Source organism: Anabrus simplex, chromosome 1, assembly GCF_040414725.1.
Source record: "Anabrus simplex isolate iqAnaSimp1 chromosome 1, ASM4041472v1, whole genome shotgun sequence".
Classification (NCBI taxonomy): domain Eukaryota; kingdom Metazoa; phylum Arthropoda; class Insecta; order Orthoptera; family Tettigoniidae; genus Anabrus; species Anabrus simplex.
The window spans coordinates 736,778,422-736,794,359 of record NC_090265.1 but is presented as its reverse complement, the minus strand read 5'-3'; the positions used below and the strand labels follow the sequence as shown (position 1 = coordinate 736,794,359).

Here is a 15,938-nt window from a genome sequence, read left to right as displayed (position 1 = left end):
GGTGGTTTGACCAGTTTTGGGGAGTGTGCAGACTATTGATTATTCCAGCCTGACGATCAATAAACATATGGTAGTCACGTGACAAGCCAGGAATTTTTCAAGGTTGCTTCTGCATGTACTTGCGCATGTCAAAACTCAATCGGAGCCCAGTCATTTCTGGAAAGAATTACAGCCTATCACAGAACATCAAGACAAACAATTATGTGTGTCAGGAAAGCGCCACACCTCCACAGCCGAGGGAATATAAGCTTGAGAAAAATGCATACAATCTCTCTTTAATTGTGATTCTGTATTGCTGCAGATTTTGGTGAGCTTCAAGTTAAGTGTGTTCATCAAGCTATTTATTCGACGTGGTCATACTTGATAAACTTTATAAAGCTGTTTGTGTCAGTTTCAGCCACCATCAGAACTTCAAGAAAGAAGAGGACCTCTACAATTCACAATAACCATCTACGCCTATCTTCAAGAGGAGCAAATAATTCACCTACGAAAATGGACTTTGCTGTCATCATGTTGTGCTAAATGTAGGCACATTCTAACATGAGGGAGAAAGCGACCAGCACCACCTGCAACAGGTGAGCAGATTCAGCCACTTGGAAAGAGATCGTGTCTTATCACAAATTTAAGTAAACTTTTGCAATATTATTACTGTCCATCTATGTAGAAGTAGTATGTGCCTCTTCATTTCTATTATTATTTATATCAGATCAGCGCAATTTTTCAATATTTTCATACTTCATTCTTCTGGTGTCGTTAGTGTTGTTACATTGAGCGTGAATGTTATTTGGATTCTTTTAGTGTAGTTTGCTGTTCAAACATAATGTTTAAAAGTAATGGACCTCTTGGATAAAATATAATTTAATTAAACAATTCTACATTTATGAACTCGTGTGGGACAAATTTACGTTGTGTCTTATATGACGTACTTCGGTGTGCAGTTCATCTTATGCATTACTGTGGATTTATGCAGGATAGTTTCATCGAATTCAGTGTTAAATTCAGATTTGTGTTAGGACTATAAATCACCACTAATGATAATAATAATAATAATAATAATAATAATAATAATAATAATAATAATAATAATAATAATAATAATAATAATAATAATAATAATAATAATAATTTTTGCATCCGGGAGATAGTAGGTTTGAATCCCACTATCGGCAGCCCTGAAAATGGTTTTCCGTGGTTTCCCATTTTCACACCAGGCAAATGCTGGGGCTGTACCTTAATTAAGGCCACGGCCGCTTCCTTCCAACTCCTAGGCCTTTCCTATCCCATCGTCGCCAAAAGACCTATATGTGTCGGTGCGACGTAAAGCCCCTAGCAAAAAAAAAAAAAAAAATTTTTAAGGCCCAGTTGAAATAAAGTGATAAATAATATTTGCTGTTCTTGCGAGATATTTAATGTGTGCTCTGTTGAGGAATTGCAGTATGAGCCTGGAATACGGTGACCCTGTGGGATTAATTTGTGGATTTTTTGGAGAAGCATGTGTATTGGGTTACAATGCATTCTGCAAATTTTGAGCACGTGTTAATTGATATTGATGACATTTGGCAATAATAACAATTTAACATGACTCATTGACCATGTGTCTGGTGACATTGACGTTTAACCTTAATGATGTGCATGATAATTGTTGACCAGTTCTCCTATATGGATGTGAATGCTGGACTCTGATTCCAGTTATAGAAAAACGTATTGATGCCTTTGAAATGTACCTGTATCTCAGTCTCTTGCGGATATCTTGGGTAATGAAAATCTCAAATGTTGAGGACCTTAGTCAGATGAAAAAGCAAAAAGAACTACTGCTGACCATAAAACAGAGGAAACAGAATACCTAGGCCATATCATGAGAGGTGAGAGATATCAGTTATTACAGCTTATTATTGAAGGAAAGATACAGGGGAAGAGATCTGCTGGGAAAAGATGAAATTCGTGGCTGAAAGTCTTTCAAACATGGCACTGCCATACTACTGAAGTGGCATTCCATTCTGTGCTGTCAAGATCAGAGCTAGTTCCATTGATTGCCAACCCCAGCTTGGAGACAGCGTCTTAAGAAGAAGAGGAAGTTCTTCTGAGTATTATATTGCTGAATTTGTATGTGATCGACATTGTATTAATCCTGCTATTTTCTTTTAAAAGTGATTGTCAATATTCAGTCACATGTAACTGAATGTCGGATGTAACAATTTACCAAATACTGTCATCTGACTATTCCATTGATAGGATTATGATAAAAATCATAACCTAAAATTAAATTCTAGAATTCATTTTTAAATAATATAGGTAAAATTCTTGTATCACATGTGTGAATGTGGAGTGAATGCAGTAGTTAGGTATATTTTTTCTTGTGATTTATTCAAATGTGGTTTTAACCTAACGACGTGTTCACCATGGTGGGCTCAGGTTATTCCGGCGTTGTTTGTGCTGGTTTATTTTGTAGAAATTAATTATGTTTACTGAATTTTATAGTGTATTTAAGTAAAGTTCTACATTGATGTGCTGTTAAAAATGAATAGGCCCGATCCATTTCAACCTCGCATAAACAAATTTTATCTTTTCTTTTTAAATATTGTAAAATTTTCCATTGTGTTGTGTAACGTTAATTTATAAATGTCACAAATTAATTTCAATCACATTTTGCAGGATTTTCATGGAAAGAATGCTTTTTTAAGGTCATAATTACACTTGTGAAGTTTTAAATCAACATAATTGTTTGAAATTACATTAATTAAAATATTCTTGAGAATGTAATTTATTCAAATTTTTTGTTGGGAATTTTTTCAATATCAGTGGAATCTATCCATAATTAAGATGAAATTATGATGTGTATATTTCAGCATTATCTTGAGATATTCACAACACTATTATCATTCAAAGATTTTTTCACTAAGAGAAATGTTCTATTTTCCTGAGTTGAAATTATGCTATCGCAATAGCCAGTTTCTATTAAGTTCACTGTTCAAAGAAGTTAAGATGAGGTTCACCCTCAACAATTTTGTTTTCTTCAAGCCAGATGGAGGCTAATTTTAAATTTTATTTACATTTCAGTGTAATTCATGCTTCAATGTGGAAGGACAAGAGAGTCAGAATTGTATAAAACTGTCTTATGAGAAGAAAATGCATAACAACCTCAAGTTTTTGTTTGTAAAATTTTGTTAAATTTTTGTTTAAAGGAGTGCTATTAGCAATAAATATCAAACCTTATTTTTAAATTGTTTGTTTTTCCATTGTCGTCAGTCCTTGTCCTATTAACTGCCCTTAAAAATTAGTGACACCAGTTAACGAACGGTTCACCTCTGGGACTCTCGCTCACCAGCTGAGACTACGCAGGAAATAGGGGGCAATATACACCCTCCCAATGGCACGAAAGTATGCTAAATGATGATGAATACAAAGTTTGTTAATAATGAAGCCATACTTGAATCTTTGAATATAAAGGAAGCAATCAAAATTTACATCACAAAAAAGCTGATGTAACCAACCTAAATGACCATAAATACTTTAAAAATTGCCCCCTCTTTTCTCTACCTACATAACATTTGGGCAACATTTACTCTTGAAATTAACGCTTAACAGCCTTTAGAGTGTGGTTTATCATAATATTAACATCTAACAGATACTCCCTATTTCAATTCCATACTTTATTTACCTAAAATCATTAACTTGCATTCATCCATATTACATAAAATACATAATAACCTTCTCTTCCCTTCCAGTGATGAAGGGAGGTTCCAGAATGCTACACTTGCTCCACCCCTATTTCCCCATCCTGACTCCACAGTACAGTATTTTAGATTATAACATCCAATAGGAAGAACCCACAATGTTCCACTCATTACTCCCCTGCTTCCCCTCCCCTCTCCGCCAACAGTATGCTATGCCCAAAACTTTCCATTTGCCTCTCCATGACCAGAGTCCTTAAACAGTGTTTGGTGACAACGGACTTAGCATCAGCAGTCTAGAGAATGTGTTAATACTTGTAAATTCATTATCTTGATTGATAAATTTCATTTTTTATTCTGTATTGATAGTCACCATAAGTCATAAATGAAAGAAACTTTCCACCTAATCAATACTATTTTACTGTCACATGTAGGACCGGTTTCGACCTCTCAAAAGGTCATCCTCGGCTATACTAGAATTGCATTTAACATATTATGCCTCTGCAAGTCGAAATGATTGAATTAGAAATTCTGATTGAAATAAAAGTTGAATACTAGTGTGAGTTCTATGAAAATTTACTTACTGCTGTGGGGTGGTTGAGATGTTTGCTGTTTGGCTGTCTGTCGCGTATTGTACCTTGTACTTCTGATAATGTTGTCGGCTGTTGAGGAGGGGTTGGAGGGGTGTGTGTGGGAAGCCTTGTTGTGTGTATGGGCAGAGCCGGGCGTGTCCGCTGTCTGCGCTATGGCTTGCATATGACGCTGTTTGTTAACTAATTTGATGTAATCATTCTTTACAATTGGGATAATTTTATTAAATAAAATGTTGGTTTTCTCAGTTCATTGATATTATAATTGGAATTAGTATATTGATCAAATGTTATGTATAACTCCTCGTATATATTAAGCAAAGGGCCTTTCGGATTTGTATTTAATATTTTCAAATCATTATCTATATCTGTAAAATTATGTTTGTAATCATGCATATGCTGTCCTATTGCAGAGAAATGATTATACTTAATAGCGTTGACATGTTCATGTCTGTCAACTGAAGTTTACATCCAACGCAAATTGCAGTGATTTTAATGTTTTAATGTGTTTAAGAGTTTTGCTACCGAGCTCGATAGCTGCAGTCGCTTAAGTGCGGCCAGTATCCAGTATTCGGGAGATCGTGGGTTCGAACCCCACTGTCGGCAGCCCTGAAGATGGTTTTCCGTGGTTTCCCATTTTCACACCAGGCAAATGCTGGGGCTGTACCTTAATTAAGGCCACGGCCGCTTCCTTCCCACTCCTAGCCCTTCCTGCCCCATCGTCGCCATAAGACCTATCTGTGTCGGTGCGACGTAAAGCAAATAATAACATAACAAGAGATTTGCTTATGAGCTATTTCACATAATTCTAACATAATACGCATTGCAAAAATGCAAGAACTACTATTATCTGCCGCTTTAGACAGTCAACATTTTAATTAAGTTAAACCATGTCCACTAATTTGTATTGTGACTTTTATCGTTTTAATGTGTTTAATTGTTTGTTTATGTGCCTACTTCTTATTATTCTAATATAACACAAACAGTACAATGCAAGAAACACTATTACCTGCCGCATTAGACAATCAACAGTGCAGTCAAGCACGTTAAACTATATTTACTAATTTTTTATTTTGGCTAGTCATTTGTTTTATTGAACTATCAACATGTATATCTCTACATTTAGAGTAAATTATTGTTAAAACGACTATAATACTGATTATTTTACAATTGTTCAACTAAGTTCATTTCATACAGGACTAAATACTCAAAAGATTGGAGATCAATTAAACTGACTAGGCAAATGCCTATGTTAAAAATACTCCGACATACTCATCCCATTAAAGAAAAGACGAACTCATATTAGTTTCTTACATATGTACATTGAGTGTAATAAGAGCAATCAATTTTTGTAATTGTATAATATTGAATTCTCAGCATGGGTATAACCACTTTAAAATCATTGAATTCTAGAGTATGTCATTAGTTCTCAATATGACGCATAATATGTAAATGCAATTCTAGTGTAGTTGAGGATGACCTTTTGAGAGGTCGAAACCGGTCCTACATGTGACAATAAAATAGTATTGATTAGGTGGAACTTATCTTTCATTTGTGACTTATAAATTCATTATCTGTTATTACTTGTCCATATTATCACCTAACTCTCTATCATTGACAAGTTTAAGCAACGTAAACAATATTGTACATATATATGGATCTTTTAAGTGATTTGATAGAATTTGTAGAATGAAACATATCATTCTTTGTATAATAGTGTTTATTTTTACAGGTTTGTTTACAGTGCATAATTTATATTGAAATTGTTGTGTGTTTGAAATGAAAAGGCGTATGGCTTTTAGTGCCGGGAGTGTCCAAGGAGAAGTTCGGCTCGCTAGATGCAGGTCTTTTGATTAGACGCCCGGAGGCGACCTGTGCATTGTGATGAGGATGAAATGATGATGAAGACGACACATACACCCAGCCCCCGTGCCAGCGACATTAACCAATTAAGGTTAAATACCCAACGCTGCCGGGAATCGAACCCAGGACGTGAGTGACCAAAGGCCAGCACGCTAACCATTTAGCCATGGAGCCGGACAGTGTGGAAAGTTTTTATGTTACATGAATACAGATATCAAACTGAATAAGGAAATATGATTATGAGTCTTACCTGTAGGGACAAATGTAATGTGGCATTAGACTGCTCACCTGGTTTCCCCGCCTTCACCTTGGCGACTTCATTATCGAGTCCTGCTTGTGATAAGCTCCCTCACTGTAAACAAGATTTGTTTTAAGACCGTTTGCCTTCATGTTCCCCACTGCATTCCCAGCAACATTCTGAAGAGCGTCCTTTTGAACTTTTGTCTCCTGCACTGGAAAGTGGATTTTCTCCGGGATAACTTTCTGCTGCGCAATATTCACACCATCTTTGACCAAGCCATCTTGTTCAGCAATATGAGCTATCTGCTGTTGAATGATACTTGGAATGTTCTTGACTGGGAACCTCTGTTCTGGAATTTTAACTTTGTCTGGGATAACTGTTTTGTGACATATTTGGATTTTCTTCGGCTGGGAATCTCTGTTCTGGATTTTTAGGTCTTCCTGGGGTAACTTCATTTTGTAAGATACTAGGTTTGTCTTCGACTGCGAATCTCTGTTCAGGAATTTTAAGTTTTTCTGGGATAAATTCATTTTGTTGGATGTTTGAACTGGTCTTGGTTAGGACTGTCTGTTCAGGAAGTTTAATTGTATCTGTGGTAAAAACTTTTATCTGGTCAATATTTGGATTGTTCATGGCTGGAACATTAGCTTTCTCTGGACAACAATTTTCTGCTGACTATCCTTGGCCAGGACTACTTGTTCAGGAACACCGACTTCCTTTGCACCATCGCCGCCAACGACTTTGTTAACTTGTTCTACTGTGAGGTTCTTAGTTCTTTCTATCTCCTTCTTGTGCTCTTGCAGCGCTTGAAAAATCTGTTTCTGCTCTTGAAGATATTTTATTTGTTGCTCTTCGTGCTCCTCGAGTTTACGCAGAAGTTCAGTGTCTTTCTCCTCGGCATCATTTTCTGCCCTGTTCTCTGCTTCGGCCAACTCCTCATCCTCTTTGTGAATGGCATCTTGGTCCACGAGCTTTGCCTCCTCCTTCTTCTCTGGCTCCGTAACCTGTTGGTCCAGTGCTGCGTTCTTAGACTCGGCTGGCTCCACTAGTTCCTTTGACTCCACCTGTGCCACTGGATCCTTCGCACCCGCTTTATGAACATCTTCAGGCTCGACCGGTACTGGAGGCTCTTGCTTTGCTTCTGCGGTTGCTGATAACTCCGCTTCATCATCTTTCATTTTAACTGTAAGCAAAAAGGACACTTTATCAGAAGAGAATTGAGCTGGCAGACTTGAGAGGTTCAACAACTTAAATACATTTTAAAAATAACCAAAACATTATATCTTATGGCAGGGCTAGAGAAATCCCAGGTGCTCGCACGTCATGGTGCCGGAAAGAAATGTATAGGCAGCTAACATTTTCGAATTGTAACTGCTAAACTCCATTCTGAAGAAAAACGCATAAAACATTAATTTGGAGGCATTTAAAATAACTCCATGATAAAATTTGTTCCTAAGGTAATTTATTTTTGTTGTTGTTGTTGTCATCCCTCCAGCGTATATAATTACAGAGATTATTAGGTTTAGAAACAGTCTTAAGCGGTGGTAACACCTGAACATTGACTCGAATCAGTATGAGCATCCGATAGCCCTACATCTCATGATCGCCTTTAACCATTACATCGATAACTTAAACCTTTGCTTTTGCCGCTCTTGGCACCAGATTTTATTCACTATTTTCCTTGGGTGCTGGACTACTATGTAATAACTGCTCTGGTCTTAGTACATTTGGCCCATTAACCCATTCAACGCTAAACCTATATATATATTGTACCCGTTACGACCTGTACATGCTGTATTTTTTGGCCATTAATTATACTTCATCATCACGCAAGACGTTCAGAGTGAATTTGGTTTATTTACGTTTGGAGGAGCGAACAGGCGAGGTGCCAATAGATGTGTGTGTGAAGTAGCTGCAGGGACAATATAGTCTACCCGCCTGACACCACATGTAGCCTGCATGGCCTGGTATATTCTGGATATGAACATCACACCTTCGCGAACACTCCATTGACAAAAATTCAAAACTTCTCCAATATTAATCGCAGCGACTTGAGTTATACTTCATTCTGAGGAGGATAACATAAACATCCCAAATTGTGAATCTCAAGGAAATCCGTCGAGGGCTTCGCGTCAGCCTCAAGAGATCACGTTATATGATGATGTAGGAACCCCGAACTGAATATAAGGAGAGCTCACTTTACCCAGATCAGACAGTCATAGTTGGGTGTTCTGCCTGACTCTCCACGCTGCAGTGTTCGTCAAAGTGCTGACAGAGTCTACCTTTGAATATTCAAAGTCTTCATGTGGGACTTAAACACTGACAGTCATGTTGAACTTATCAACTGCGCATGTGGTGAACCCTAATATATCAATCAAGTCTATCAATCAAGTTAAATTTGTAATCTGTGCACGTATTGGAACTCTGATTACGACAAGTCGGGTATTGCATGTAGAAACTTCTCGATGCAACTTACTTTTGTTCTTGTAGAACTGAGTTTATTACCACCTAGCTCGTGTGAAACTTAGCATCTGTACAAACATATTTAATTTCATTGTGACACTACTACGTTATACTATAAACTGTGACATTTTGAAGTATCTCAGTCAGCATAATTTCATTGGTATTTAGAGTGTTTATGAAAGTATTCGAACTTTCACAAGAGTATTAATGCAAGTGATTACCATAATCGTGTGCTACGACACCAAGGTTTCACTCCAAACTCAAACTGTGTTCTTTATCCAATTCAAAATTGTGTATTATTTCTTATGAACAGTGTGTAAATTATTTGTGCGTGACTGGCAGCAATGTCTTTGATAAACTCTAGAACAGTCACATATTTTATTTAATGTCAAGTGCGCCTAACAACGAACTGTGCTTTTCATTTCAACCTTATTTCTTCGTCAAAGTGTTTAGTGTTTTTTCATGACTGACAGCAGTGTCTTTGATAAACTCTAGAGCAGTCATACATTTCTTTCAATGTCAAGTGCTACTTTATTTAGTGGAAAGTCACTGCGAACTGTGCCAAGTGCATGAACAATTTTCAGTTTCATTATTTCTATTCATGAACTGTGCTTTATTTTCTTCCAATCTCGATGCTATCCGCATCTTCATCTTTAGTGAACTTATAAATTCTATCTACAAGATTAAGGGTGAATTCGACTGTATATCACAACCACATTAAATGAAACAGTGCTGTTAAACCAAAGTGTCGGGGGACTGTGTAATTCTGGACACTCGTATAAGTTATGTGACGAGTGATTACACCGCATCATCATCGGAGAACGTTGGAGATAATCCAGAACATCGAATGTTGAAGACTCAAACCCATATCTAACGAACCTGGATATTCCGGCCTTATCTCAACGTAATATTGGCTACTTTCAGAATGTGTTCCAGCCCCGTTCAGCCTGGTGAACTGGGAGCACGTGTCATCAAAAGGCGATGTTGAAGACAGCGACTATCAACACTAAGGTGATGTTCACTTTGAAATGCATTAACTGAATATAAAAAACTATTATTCAATCTATTTAAAAAATTTCTTATAGATAGGACCCTGCCTCCTGCCTCCTAGCTAGAAACCACCCAGAATTGCTCTGAGACCTACTTCATGCTAACCATAATATTAATTCATAAAGTCGGACTATTTACTGGTACAATATATACATATTTTAATGAACGCCGTGCCTCGCCCGCCAAACCTGTATATGTACGTTTTGGTGCAGTGTGTACTCCACCAATCTCATACATGAACGGGATATAGTGCCATGCTTTGAAATTCCATGGAAATGCTCAAAGAATTTCTGTATGGCAGATATGGCACTCCATTTCGCATGTCTTGAAAGCGATCTGGTGTTAAATCAGCTTCGTTGGAGTGGAAAATCATTCCCACTGACGTGTAGCCATCATGGAGTCTTCAAGTATATATTCAACTCTTGTTGATGAAGAAAGTGAATGTTTCCTCATAAACAGTGATTCTGAAGAGCTATATTTTGATGATGAAGATGGATAATATATAGGGGGCAATACAGAACTACAACAAAGTGCGAGACGAACTAGTAATGATGGATCTCATGCGAAATTGTCACCCCCTCCTCAGAAAAATCTTTTTTCCCTAAATGTTAATGATTTTGATAATACCAGTTCTTGGATCAACAATTTTATATTATATTTCAGTAATAATATCACCGAGCAGAGTAGCCTTGCATGTTAACATGCTACGGCATTGTAGCCAAGCTCTGCATTTGACAGGCGAGTGCGTTCGAACCCCACCGTCAGCTGTCCTGAGAATTTTTTCTCCTTTATAGTTTCCCTTTTGCACTCTCAAGCAAATACTGGGACAGTTCCTATTCATAAGCCTATAAGCCTATTCATCCCCGACCCCGTATTGGGCTAAGGGGACGATATGCATTCCGTTGATAGTATCAGCAAAAATGTATCTGTAAAAGTGCTTCTTCCTTAAAAGAGAACCCGGCCCAGAAGGGTTCGCCTGGTCATTAAAACTCAGCAGTGGAAAGGTTAAATGAAGTATCTAGAGTAGTGAATGTGATTTGATAGTGATTAAGATGAAGTGAGAGATTGAACTGGTTAATATTACAGGGGTAAGCAAATTATTTTTTATGTCTGGCACGCAGGTAATTTTACTGGCTCCTACATTTGCTTCTGACTTGCCCAGCCCTGTCTTCTGGCGTGACTCAAATAAAAATTGCAAGCACTTTTTGAGGTAATGATAAGTAGTCATGTTCCGGTAGTCTAAAGTGGGCCTAATGCAAGATCTTCCTCCATTTCATTCAGCCACTTTCAGTTTTGTTGTGGGAAGGGAAGAACAAGGAGAAAGGCAGAATAGATCTATACATCATGTACACCATGGCTGAATAGGAACCTACTTAAGTGCAACTTCGCAAATGCAGTGTTCAATTAGGATAATTTGAACTAGCCCGCCTGGTGGCCGTGATCGTTTAGGCTTTGAAGCGTCAACAGTCTGACACCGTGGTTAGCCGGTTCGAGTCCCATTGGTAGAAAAAATTTTCACCATCAGAATAATGGCCGTCAGCGTAGTGGAGGTGGTGGTATACTAGATTGCGTGCCAAAAGCCTGGATTCAATTCCAAACCTCTGTGCAGTGCTCATAATGGAGTGAGGGCATGTAACGCTGTTGATGGTGAATCTGTAGTCTCAGTGCAATGTGTGTTCCATATTAAGTTGCATTGTAATCCTCCAAGTGATAATAACATTCATAGATGTTATAAGTTTGAAGACACCGGCTGTCTTTGCAAAAGGCAAGAGTACCAGACGACCAACAAAAAAAGCACGTCTTGAACAAGTGAAAGTGACTTTCACGCATAGCCCCAAGAAATCAGTTCGGAGGGCTTGTCGTGAATTAGCAGTTCCAGTGATGTCAGTGTGGAGAGTTTTAAGAAGACAGGATTGAAACACCTGTTGTAACAATTACTCCAGGCACACTGAACGAGATGTGGGGTGAACTCTGCTATCAACTCTATATGTCTGTGTGACGAATGGAGTTCACATTGAACACTTGTAGGACAAACTGTTTGAGTTTCTCTTTGACGTGATGTATTATTTGCAAATGTAAGTTCAATGTAATAAGCACTATAGAGCCTTAAAACTCCGATATTCATTTTCAGAAAACCTTGTATATTTTCAAACCTGCTTGCCCAGTAAATAGTAGTTTATTGGGGATAGGAACAGAATATGCAAATTTGGGGGTATTTGCAGTATCCGAGTATGAAATCCCGTCAGCACCAGCTGTTGTCGGTAAAATGATATCGAGAATACCACTGTCGTCTTCACCACAATTAACATTATCATCATCACTAGGTTCACTTGAACTCTCACTTTCACTGAATAAATCATGATCACAATACAATTCCCTTTCATTGTAATCATTTAGCAAAGAACACATAACACCATGCATTGAGGAACCCGTAGTGAAAATAAACAGCGGTTAGCGTCATTCTTTTGTTTCTACCCAGTAGTTGGGCCAAGCAAGGAGGATAAATACTTACAGCAGCGCTATTGCAAAGAGAATATCTTTGAGATTCCAACGATGTGCAACAGATGGAATTTGTGTTCAGATAGGGAATCTGCCACCTGGGCAACTGCCCTAAATGCAGATCAGTCGTGATTGATTAATTAATTGATTGATTGATTGATTGATTGATTGATTGATTGATTGATTGATTGATTGATTGATTGATTGATTGATTGATTGTATTCTTGAAGTGAAGTGTTAGTTGTGATACTGTGATAAAAGTTGTGTGTGTATTATTTTGTGTATATATGTGAATAAAAGCCTCCATGGTTCAGACGGCAACGCGTCTGCCTCTCACTGCTGGATACCGTGGTTCAAATCCCGGTCACTCCATGTGAGATTTGTGCTGAACAAAGCGGAGGCGGGACAGGATTTTCTCCGGGTACTCCGGTTTTCCCTGTCATCTTTCATTCCACACATCACCACCAATGCCGCCCGCCCCTCTTCCTCTCAAATAAAGATTGTACTCTCGAATCTCAAGCAACAACGCTTCTCTGTCACCTTGATCTTACTGTTTCAGTAACCCCCTCAGCCGTTCGCTGCCGTACACAACATCTGGTGAGAGAAACATAGTGGGGTAAAGACCCACTTCACTCCAGTGAAGACTCCTTCAACGGTGCGCCGGAGCGCATCTTCCTGGCAAAGGCTGAAGTGTCGGTAACCCTACCACCAATACTTCTGGGGACTGTACATATACTTCTAATCAGCGACTACCCCTCTCATAGTAGTGGGAGAGGAGTATCTGAGGGTACTTGGGAGGTCCGGGTAACCTCTCCTGGGTATCAGCAGTGGCGGCAGATCTTGCCGTCAAATCTATCAACATGTATTTAACTTTCTACAAGCACAAGGACACTCTAAAGCTGCTGCATTTAAGAATTTTTCCTACAAATCCACTGTCAAAAAAAAACTTAGAAATATTTTCCTACTGGAAATGTTTTCTCAAAATTATTCTGTGTCACCCCAAGGATGGAAGGACATTTGGGGGGGGGAGGGATGTACCGGAAGGTACACCTCAACTCCGCTCATTCAAAATTAGTGCCTTAATAAACTCCTCTATCAATCAAAAACGAAACTAATAACACAACAAGTTGGAACTTTGATCAGAAGATGTCACCACTGAGATATTAAGTAATTGTGCTGTTGTGAATTTCCTAAACTGATTGAATTTCTCCTGATTTTGTTTGACATACATCAAAAAATATGGGCATTTTTCCACAGATGTCACTACCATTTGGTGCAAGGTGAAAAAACTTATAACTTAAAGAAGTTTTGTATTTCTAGGTTCTCCATAACTGAATCTATGTTAATTTATTTTTGGGTTGGCAACACTTCTTTTTCTTTCTGCCAGTTTTGAATCTGGCCAATGACAAATTTTGGTGATTAATTTTCAACCTATCACAGGCTTCTTGTTCGATTTTGAGTGTAACTTTTGAACTTAACCAATAAAATTGAGAGAGTGTGGCTGGTTTAGTCTTGAATTCTCTCAAACCTTCCCTGAGGGTATATAAGTTGCAGCTTTTTGGGTTTCCTAATCAATTGATCACCGTCTTTATAATTGTGTGTGTTATGGCAGGAGGCAGGGCCGCCTCTTTCTTTGGTCAGCAGAACATCTATAAGGTAATGGCCATGTAAATTCTGTCTTTCTTGCTACCTCCATAGCTTTATTCAAGGGGAAGTTCCATATCTTTAACTATGTAACAAACCTTTCTAAAATGTAAATCTTCTTTTGGCTAATGTAAAATTTTCACTAAGTTTTAACTGTAAATTGGGGATAGAGAGTGAGTTACCCTCTCAAGCTCCCCTTCATCTTGGTTTGAGGTGGCTACGTTTTCGTAACCTTTCGTTTCTGTCATGCATTAAAGTTATTTCCATTCGAGCCACCTCAGTCGTTTGGGAATAGCCCCAGTTTCATCGGCTGAGAGCCCTATAGGTTTTAATGTTTTATTATCTGGAGCACAGTGTTTGCCTCCATTTAGTTTGTGTTCAGACGGTTTTTTTTTTCCTGTTCTTTTTTCGCAAAAGCCCTGTAGGTTGGGTACAAGATACCTCTGTGTAATAATATTTCAATTCGTAAATAGTGCTTAAGAGATCAGAGATTGTCAGATTTTCATGTAATATTGCCTTGAGTAGGCCGGGAAAACTAAGAGACTGTTAGCTCTTTTTCAAAGTTTTGTAACAGTAAAGTGTGCCTTTGGGAGGCTAGATATTGTAATTTAGGGAGCAAGTGCTCTTGAATTAGGGGATTTCTGCCCTTAACTACATAATACCACTTTCAATTGTAAATTTGTAACCTAGGGGCTTGTAACCCAGAATTGTCAAGGTCTGAATTTTGAATTTTCCAATTTATGAAATTGTCATTGTACCTGATGTTTTATCGTTATGTTTATTCAGTGAAAAATTGTTAAGTTTGAAATTCTAAAAGAAATATAAACTTCAGTTCAAGTTTCAAATGAATTTTGATATTGTAGATAGACCCATTCACCCTGGGACTTTCTTTAACCTCTTCCTGCTCCACGGGTATCATCGTAACACTCTTTTCTTTCAACTTATCTAGATCCCATCTCCGTGCATTCCTTCCTTTCTTCAATTTCTTCAACCTCAGGTGGCATTTCATGACCAACAAGTTGTGGTCAGAGTCCACATCTGGTCCTAGGAAAGTTTTGCAATCCAACACCTGGTTTCTGAATCTCTGTCTAATCATAATGAAGTCTATTTGATACCTTCCAGTGTCTCCAGGTCTCGTCCATGTACATAGCCATCGTTTGTGGTGTTTGAACCAAGTATTGGCAAGGACTAAATTATGATCAGTGCAGAATTCAACCAGCTGACTTCCTCTTTCGTTCCTTTGTCCCAATACAAATTCTCCTTCTCTTTCTTGGCCTATCACTACATTCCAGTCTCCTATCACAATTAGATTCTCGTCACCTTTTACGTGTTGTATTAAATCTTCTCTCTCTTCATATATTCCTTCAATTTCCTCATCATCCGCTGAACTAGTAGGCATATAGACCTGCACTATTGTGGTGGGCATTGGTTTGGCGTCTATCTTGACAACAATAATTCTTTCACTATGCTGGTCATAGTAGCTTACCCGCTGCCCTATTTTCTTATTCATTATTAAACCAACTCCTGCATTTCCCCTGTTTGATTTTGTGTTGATAATTCTCTAGTCACCTGATCAAAAAGTCTGTTCCTCCTGCCAACATACTTCACTTATACCAACTACATTTAACTTTAGTCTATCCATCTCCCTTTTCAGATTCTCTAACCTACCCGGAGATCCGAATTGGGGGCTAGTTTACCTCCGGAATATTTTACCCGGGAGGAAGCCATCATCAGTACATCACATGCTTGCTCCTTAAATGTGCTGCTGTACATTTGAAGAACAGGCAAAACATAAAGCCTATTTATACTTAGGTTTAAAAGTTAATATAGCCAAATTAGGCAAAGATATGGAGTTTCTTAAACAATGTATTACATATAATTTGACACCCAATTTTCTCAAAGGACACTTGAAAAGAT

General features: G+C 38.0%; 1 long non-coding RNA gene across 1 annotated transcript; it reads left to right on the top strand.

Annotated features, from left to right (window-relative positions):
• Window positions 1–235: 235 nt before the first annotated feature.
• LOC137496971 (uncharacterized) lies at window positions 236–14,866 on the top strand. The gene is made up of 2 exons (XR_011017552.1): window positions 236–575; window positions 12,937–14,866. It is a non-coding gene; the product is annotated as an uncharacterized lncRNA (long non-coding RNA).
• Window positions 14,867–15,938: the final 1,072 nt, after the last annotated feature.